This window comes from Trematomus bernacchii, unplaced genomic scaffold (assembly GCF_902827165.1).
Source record: "Trematomus bernacchii unplaced genomic scaffold, fTreBer1.1, whole genome shotgun sequence".
NCBI lineage: Eukaryota > Metazoa > Chordata > Actinopteri > Perciformes > Nototheniidae > Trematomus > Trematomus bernacchii.
The window spans coordinates 153,621-160,838 of record NW_022987950.1 but is presented as its reverse complement, the minus strand read 5'-3'; positions in this window follow the sequence as shown (position 1 = coordinate 160,838).

The following is a 7,218-nucleotide window of genomic DNA, read 5'->3' as shown; positions in this document are numbered from 1 at the left end:
CATTTGTCTCTAAAAAACCTTTGCCTTGGCTGAGTGTGTGCAGGTGTTATTTCATGTGTTCTTTTAATAATCTTCAATGTTATCAAAGTTATTTCCTCAACCACAGTTGACTTCTTACGCACTCCAAACCAAAGGGGATACACTCTATACATATTGCTTGCATTTCTATCCATATTATTCTATTTTTAAACTTCTGAGGTTCCAAAAGGCTGCTGGCCTCTATCTCCCATCTTTCCAACACCCATGTCTAAATCCTGGTTTATTCATAACCTTGGGGAGGTGCCCCTAAAATGTAATCTCTGCCCTCAGCAGTACTCAGGCCAATCATTTAGTAAAGGTTCCGCTAACTCTGCAGCAGAGCATGACTTTCTGCCTCCTGTCTGCAATAACTGTTAATCTCGAGCAAACATGTGTGATCCAATTCCAATGCCATTCGCTCACAGGGTCCCATCTGGTAAGTGGTGCATATCGCTCATAATGGTTCTTTCATTTACACACTTCCATTTCACAGCCTTCTAGCCTTTTATGTACGATAACTTCCATCCCAACTGCCCCATGGCCCCTTAAAAGGATAGATTGGGTTCTTCTGAGGCGTGGTTGTATGAGATACTTATCAGTCATATCAACTTAAGTGTATGTTATATTGAAAATTTCATCTTGTCTTTCATTTGACACAATATTTTGTCGACCGTAGAACTACTATCTGTAGGTATTTGCAGTGGTAGAAGAAGTCTAAGATTTGTTTTACTTAATTAAGAGTAGAAATCCTAAATTGTACAAATGATTTTAAAAGTAAAGGTTCTGCATTCAAAGTCATACTCAAGTAAAAGGAAAAAAGAGTTGGCATCAAAATAAATTTAAAGTACCAATAGTAAAACTCATACCAAATATGTATATTGAAGATTTTAATCTTAGATCGTAACAATGTATTTTATAGAATGTCATTACTTAACTCCTTTACTTCCATACAACATTTTCGGGATAAATTGGTGGATATCCACATAATATTGGGTGGCAATTAAAAAAGTAAAAGCAGCCCCATTAAATGTAATATTTTGGCTTCATGTAAAATGGAAAATAAGGCACATGTAGTTTTATACATCATGGTAGTCGTAGAATAGAAGTTGACAGCTCTGTCTGAATCCCCACTGATGTCTTATTAGACCTTAAACCAATGTTTTGATTCTCAGAAGGATCTTCGTCCGGTTTGACCCAAGGAAGATCTCTGTAGATCAAAATGTTCGTTTATGATATAATAAATGTGTCAGTAAAACATTAAACAGAGAGCATGCTCACATCCCTTGATCCTTTACTATCTGTCTCAGTCACACACTTCCTATTTTAGGGTGCTGGGCTGTCTTTCTCTTCTCAGTAAAGCACTTTATTATTATTTCAACATGTATTTTCAGGTGACCAAATTACTGTAACATGATGCTTTCTACACTGCATGTTCTTTGACAGCACCAAACAGGAAGAGGGTGCTGTTTTTCAGCCAAGAGGTGATAGATGATGAAATGAAACAGAGACATTCCTCTTAACATTTAAAGAAAAGGGAGGTGGAACTGAAATCAAATGTGATACATGTTGTCTTAGTGTTACAAAACCACTGGTGTAAGATTGATGCCACCAATCATCTTCACCGTGCCTCCTCATTTGTTTACGGTAATTACTCCGTACATTTAGAACACTGAGGACTAAATGAGGCTTCTACTCCTATCCAAGTATTCATTACTCTGTGCATGCAATCTCATGATAAAGATGTAGTTTAATGTTTCTTGGTGACTAATCATTCTGCCTTGGTCTAGCATTAGTTTGATGTAGCATCTGCAATATCACCAAACAGTCCTGCTACAGTTTCTGTAGAGATGTAAGGCTATACAGATTATGTTTTTTAATCTACATAATGGGGGAAACTTTTTAATTCCAGTTGCAAAATGTTAATTCAGAATATATGTGCAAAACTTTGTCTGATAACCTTTTTAGTTTTTTCAGGCAATATACAATTTTATTTAAGTCACGCCTTAACATGATGACAAGCCTTGTGCTATAAACATGGAATGGAACAAAAATAAACTGATATTTTATTTATAGCATCAAATCTTTTCATGCACTGGTCAATTTTGAGCGTTTGGGCTATCTGCTTCTTCTTATATTGTGTTGCGAGCTTTTAAGTACCCGGAAAGATAACCAATATTCAGTAGGTATTATAAAGAACTGTGGACAACATCTCCAATTGTCTTACACTGAATGGGGCTAAGAAACTTTTGTCACATTTTACTCTTATATTCTGGTCGCCACACCAGTACACAACAATCCTCACAAATGTATGTTTTTTACCAGTTCCCTTTAGGCATATATAGTCTAGTCAGGGAACTGTTAAGCTTTAAATTCACCCTGTTAACGGAGTAAATCGAATGATTTAACCAAGCAAGCAAGGCCCGTAATTATTTAGGCTGCCTACTTCACCAGCTTTGTCCTTGTTGACACGAAAAGAACATAGTCTGGTAAATAATGGATCCAAGGGTTAATGTACTGATCTACCAATCAGCGGTTTATTGGTTATTAACCAGTCTTTAAACACTTCTAGAGCCCATACCGTGTTCCTGTTTTTTTTAACATTTAACATTTATATTTTATTAAACATTTTCAAAAGACAAAAACACACGGACAAGGACATGGCTCACATACATTACAAGTAGGAGAGGACATAACATGAAGGGTGGGGGGTAGGGGGATTACAGTGTCAGTTACATTTGATGTATGCATATGGCGTTGTATTTATACATGATTTGCTTCATAATATAGGTATACTTCATTGTTTAATAGGTAAATAAATAGATAAATAGTCAAATAAATAAATACATATGCACACATATGTACATATATACACACACATCTCTTCCTTTTATGATTAATTCACCTATTCATCCATTTCCCATTTAATTTCACTTCTTTCATTATTATTACTGTTATTTTTCTGTTTCTTCATAGCTTATTTCTCTTTATTTATATTTATTAATATTATTAATTAATATTATTATATTTATTGTTGGCAGCCGAGATGGTTTGAGTACAGGAAAGCCCTTATCTTATCCCAAAGCCTGTTGTCTGGCTTAACCAAATATAACAGGGAGAAAGCAGCTTCTTCCATACTTCAGATGTTTAGGAAGTCCTCCAGCCATCTATTGAAATTGAAGCAGTTGGGCTTTCTGACTTTCCAGTTCATAAGAACGAGGCGTTTAGTTGAAAGGCATGCTAGGGCTATAAGTTTACTTGCAAATGTTGATGTTATGCCATTGAGCGGGATCCCAGCAAGCATGTAGCTGGAGTTAAGAGTATCTCTATGTTCAGAATCTCAGCGAGAGTATCTCCAACTACGTCCCATAGAGATTTTACAGCCGGACAGGACCAAAGACAATGTAAAAGGGTACCCACTTCCGCACAACCATGCCAGCATAGGCCCGAGAGTGTTTGATCCATCTTTTTGAGTCTACAGGGTGTGATGTATGCTCTGTGAAGGATTTTTAACTGTATTACTCTAAACCGGACACACTTGGAGATTGATGTTGAGTTCGACCAGATTCTGTCCCACTCCACTGGGGTAAGGGTGATGCCTAAGTCCTGCTCCCATCTTTTCTGTGACTGCAGATTAGTATTGGCGGTTGAGGTGAGGAGAAGTTTATATATACCTGAAATCATTCCTTTCTTGTTTGCAAGTCTTTTTAGGTTCATATCAAGGTGTTCATGACAACCTATCTTTATACCTTTTGATGTTAAGTTTTTAATATTTGATTGTAATTGCATATAGGAGAGGAAGAGGGATTTATTCAGAATACTGTGTTCCTGTTAGTGTTTACTGCCTGTCTGTCTTCTTCTGCTGATTCTTCTTCCAGCGCTCTGTCTTTTAACCTCTTTCCTTCTTTAGTTCTCTTTTTATTTTCTCTACTCGAGACTCTGCTCTCCACAATTATAAAAATGTATATTCCAGAAGTATTCCATGTTGTTTTCTGATGGATGAAACCAATGTTTGTTGTCCATTCCTGATGTTAAATTGACCGAACTTCTTTCTGCGGATTGATATGACTGCACATAGTCCCTTGATCCTCCTTAGCAACGGTCTGTTCTCCCTAGCAACTTCTGTTAGGGAAAATAGCAGACCTCTGGAATGTCCAAATTGACCAATCAGAATCCAATATTCAACTAAGTTGTGTTTTACATAATCAGTAAGGCAGTAAAACAAATAGCACTAAGAGGACCAATCATCTTACTTGCTTATTAAAAATGTTCTGTGGAGACATGATCCTAACCATTTGCTTTGTTATCGGTCCGCTTTTGAATAGCTTATTAAATCTCACGTTATATAATCACCATTGAACCATTACTACCAATATTGTCCGTCTTATTAAGTTTGCCTTAGACAAGGTTGAATAAGGTACTATGTCCCCATAACTCCAACTCTGCATTATCATATCTGAAAATTCCTTTTTACTAAAATGTGAAAATAACAGAATGAGTTTGTGAGTCATCCACAACTTCTGTTGCTGAAAACTAGTCATGCTGTACTGATGTGAATTATCCCCTTAAGTGCTACTGCCTTTTAGTGATGGTGGAGTTGATGCATCATCACACTTAACTGGCTTATTTACTAAATAAGGAGATTCTCTTCTAGGAAGCATCTTCTATTTAATGGGGCTTCTTTCTCTCGCCTATTTACTTTTGAAATAACGCTCTATCTGCAAATTATGAAAACATCCAAATAAGATTTAACTTGGCACAGTTGACTAAGGGCTGAATGTCATGATGGTGTATCCAACAGTGCGCACACACAAAACATAGTTATCTGGTATGTGAGTTCATTATTGCCTGAGTGTCAACAACTGAAGAGCTTAACTCAGTCAATCCTTTAAAGTCACAGTCTGCAGTTTCCCGTAAATCCATGTGGGAAAAACATTTGTTTCCTAAATACTATAACTGGCACATGACATTCGTCTGCCTTTGGAAGCATTATACGTTGATTAGATGTCAGCTGAATGTCTCTTTCCTCGTGTTACAAATCCAAGCAGCCAAGTAATTCTTGTTTTCTATTTCACTTGTGAATTGGTGCCTCAACATTAAGTCAATTAGAACAAGTTTAATCCTGAAGCTTGGCTGCCTCAGCAAATTTGCTGGAATGAGTGTGGCCAAGCAGAAAATCTCTGTATAATTCAGAGAGAGCTTCAACCAAGGCTACTTGACCTTTATTTTTAATAAGCCTCAGACGTCATGATACATGGAACCACAACATCAGTAACAATGTTTAGAGTTTCTACCTAAAATCCATCAAGGGCAGGGTTCTGAAACTCTTCAACATAACCCTTTGTTAAAAACCAATCCCCATACTCTAATCTAAACATATAACTGACTAGTTGGACTGTTATTCTCTAGATTGGGTAGATGTATGTTTTACCATGTTGGCAGCTGAGTTCTAGAGATGGCAATACTGGTTGGTTGGTTGGTTGGTTGGTTGCAGAGGTGGGGACTCGAGTCACATGACTTGACTCGAGTCCGACTCGAGTCGCATATTTTTGGACTTGAGACTTGCTTGACTAACATTGATAAAAGACTTGACTTGACTTTGACTTGGTATTCATGACTTGAGACTTGACTTAAGCTTGAGACAGATGACTTGAAAGGACTTGACTTTTTAAAATTAAATATTTGCGTTTGTTTTTGTATTGAGATATTACGTTTAGTTTTTTCGAAACGTGATTGGGTGATTATAGCGCATTATAGGTATGTGCATGTGTTGTGTTAGCTTAGCTAGGAAGCTAACGTTAAGTTTAAGCTACGTTAGCTTTGAGACTTGGTTTCAAATCGATTAAGCATTGCAAAGAGAAGACAAAACGGTAAATTAACATTAGAACCGCCAAGGGATTCATTTTACTAACCCTGATACTGACGGGCTGTCAGGAGAGGGAGAGAGAGGAAAAGAGATGCCTCGTTTATTTCCCCTGTGTTATCAGAAGTTACTGTAAACTGTTGAATAATGTAGTTCATCTACTTTTAGTAGTTTGTTTAAATGTTTTAATTATGTTTGTAGAAGTGCATCATTCCTTGATTTATTGTAAAATGAATCTGAACTTTTTGATCTGTTATGATGATAAACTGAAGCAATTTCTAAATTAACCCAATTAAGTGAGTTTTAAATCGTCCTACTTAGTTTATAAGGACATTATGAAGAGGAACAAATTAAATGATTTGAAAATGATATCTATGTAGGTGCTGACGCTGTTGGCGGTTCTAGTGTTAACATACATTTAAATTAAATATGTGTAATGGCAAATGTCATATATGATTTTCTTACCTGGAATTCTGCCTTTTTGAACAGACTTTTTGACTGAGTCCTAGCTATATTGTCTGCAGTTCTAGGGTTAATATTAATCTAATATGATTGTCATCGGGCTAAATTAGATTTCAGATGAACGTATGTAATGAAGATCATAGTGTGGGTTAAATCAATTTTCTGTCTCTTCTGTTTACTGTCTACAGATATGAAGAGTACATTCAAACCAAAATGCCTGGTGATCCTAGCCAGCCTCCGATCTCCCAATTCATCGAATCAAAGACTGTGCCGCTATACAACTGCAACCACCCCCAGCAGAAAGCCATAACAAACTCAATATTGTCAGACCTCATTATAAATTGCAACATGCCATTGTCCATCATTGAACATCAAAGCTTTCATCACTTTTTGTCACTAGTGGACAACAGGTACTCTCCAGTGAGTCGAAGAACAATTACATCAAAGCTTGACGGTCTGGTGGCAGATAGGCAAATGAAGCTAAAAAATGAATTAGAAAAGGCAGATAATGTGTCAGTGACTGTAGACATATGGTCAGACCGTAGGATGAGAGGCTTTCTTGGAGTCACAGCACACTGGATCGACCTCAACAATGACAATCTTCAGATGAGATCCCAGTTGCTTGCGTGCAACCGCTTCAAAGGTTCCCATACAGGGGAAAGAATTTGTGAAGACTTTGAGCAAATATGTGAACAGTACCAGATCAAGAAAAAAGTTGACCACATCATCTGTGACAACGCTGCTAATATGAAAAAAGCTTTCACTACATGTTTTCCAGGACAGGGAGATGAAGAAGATGACCTTGATGATTCTGACATATGGAATGACCTGACAGTGGAAGAGCAAGAGAGGGTTGAACATTCTTTGAGCGCAAAAAC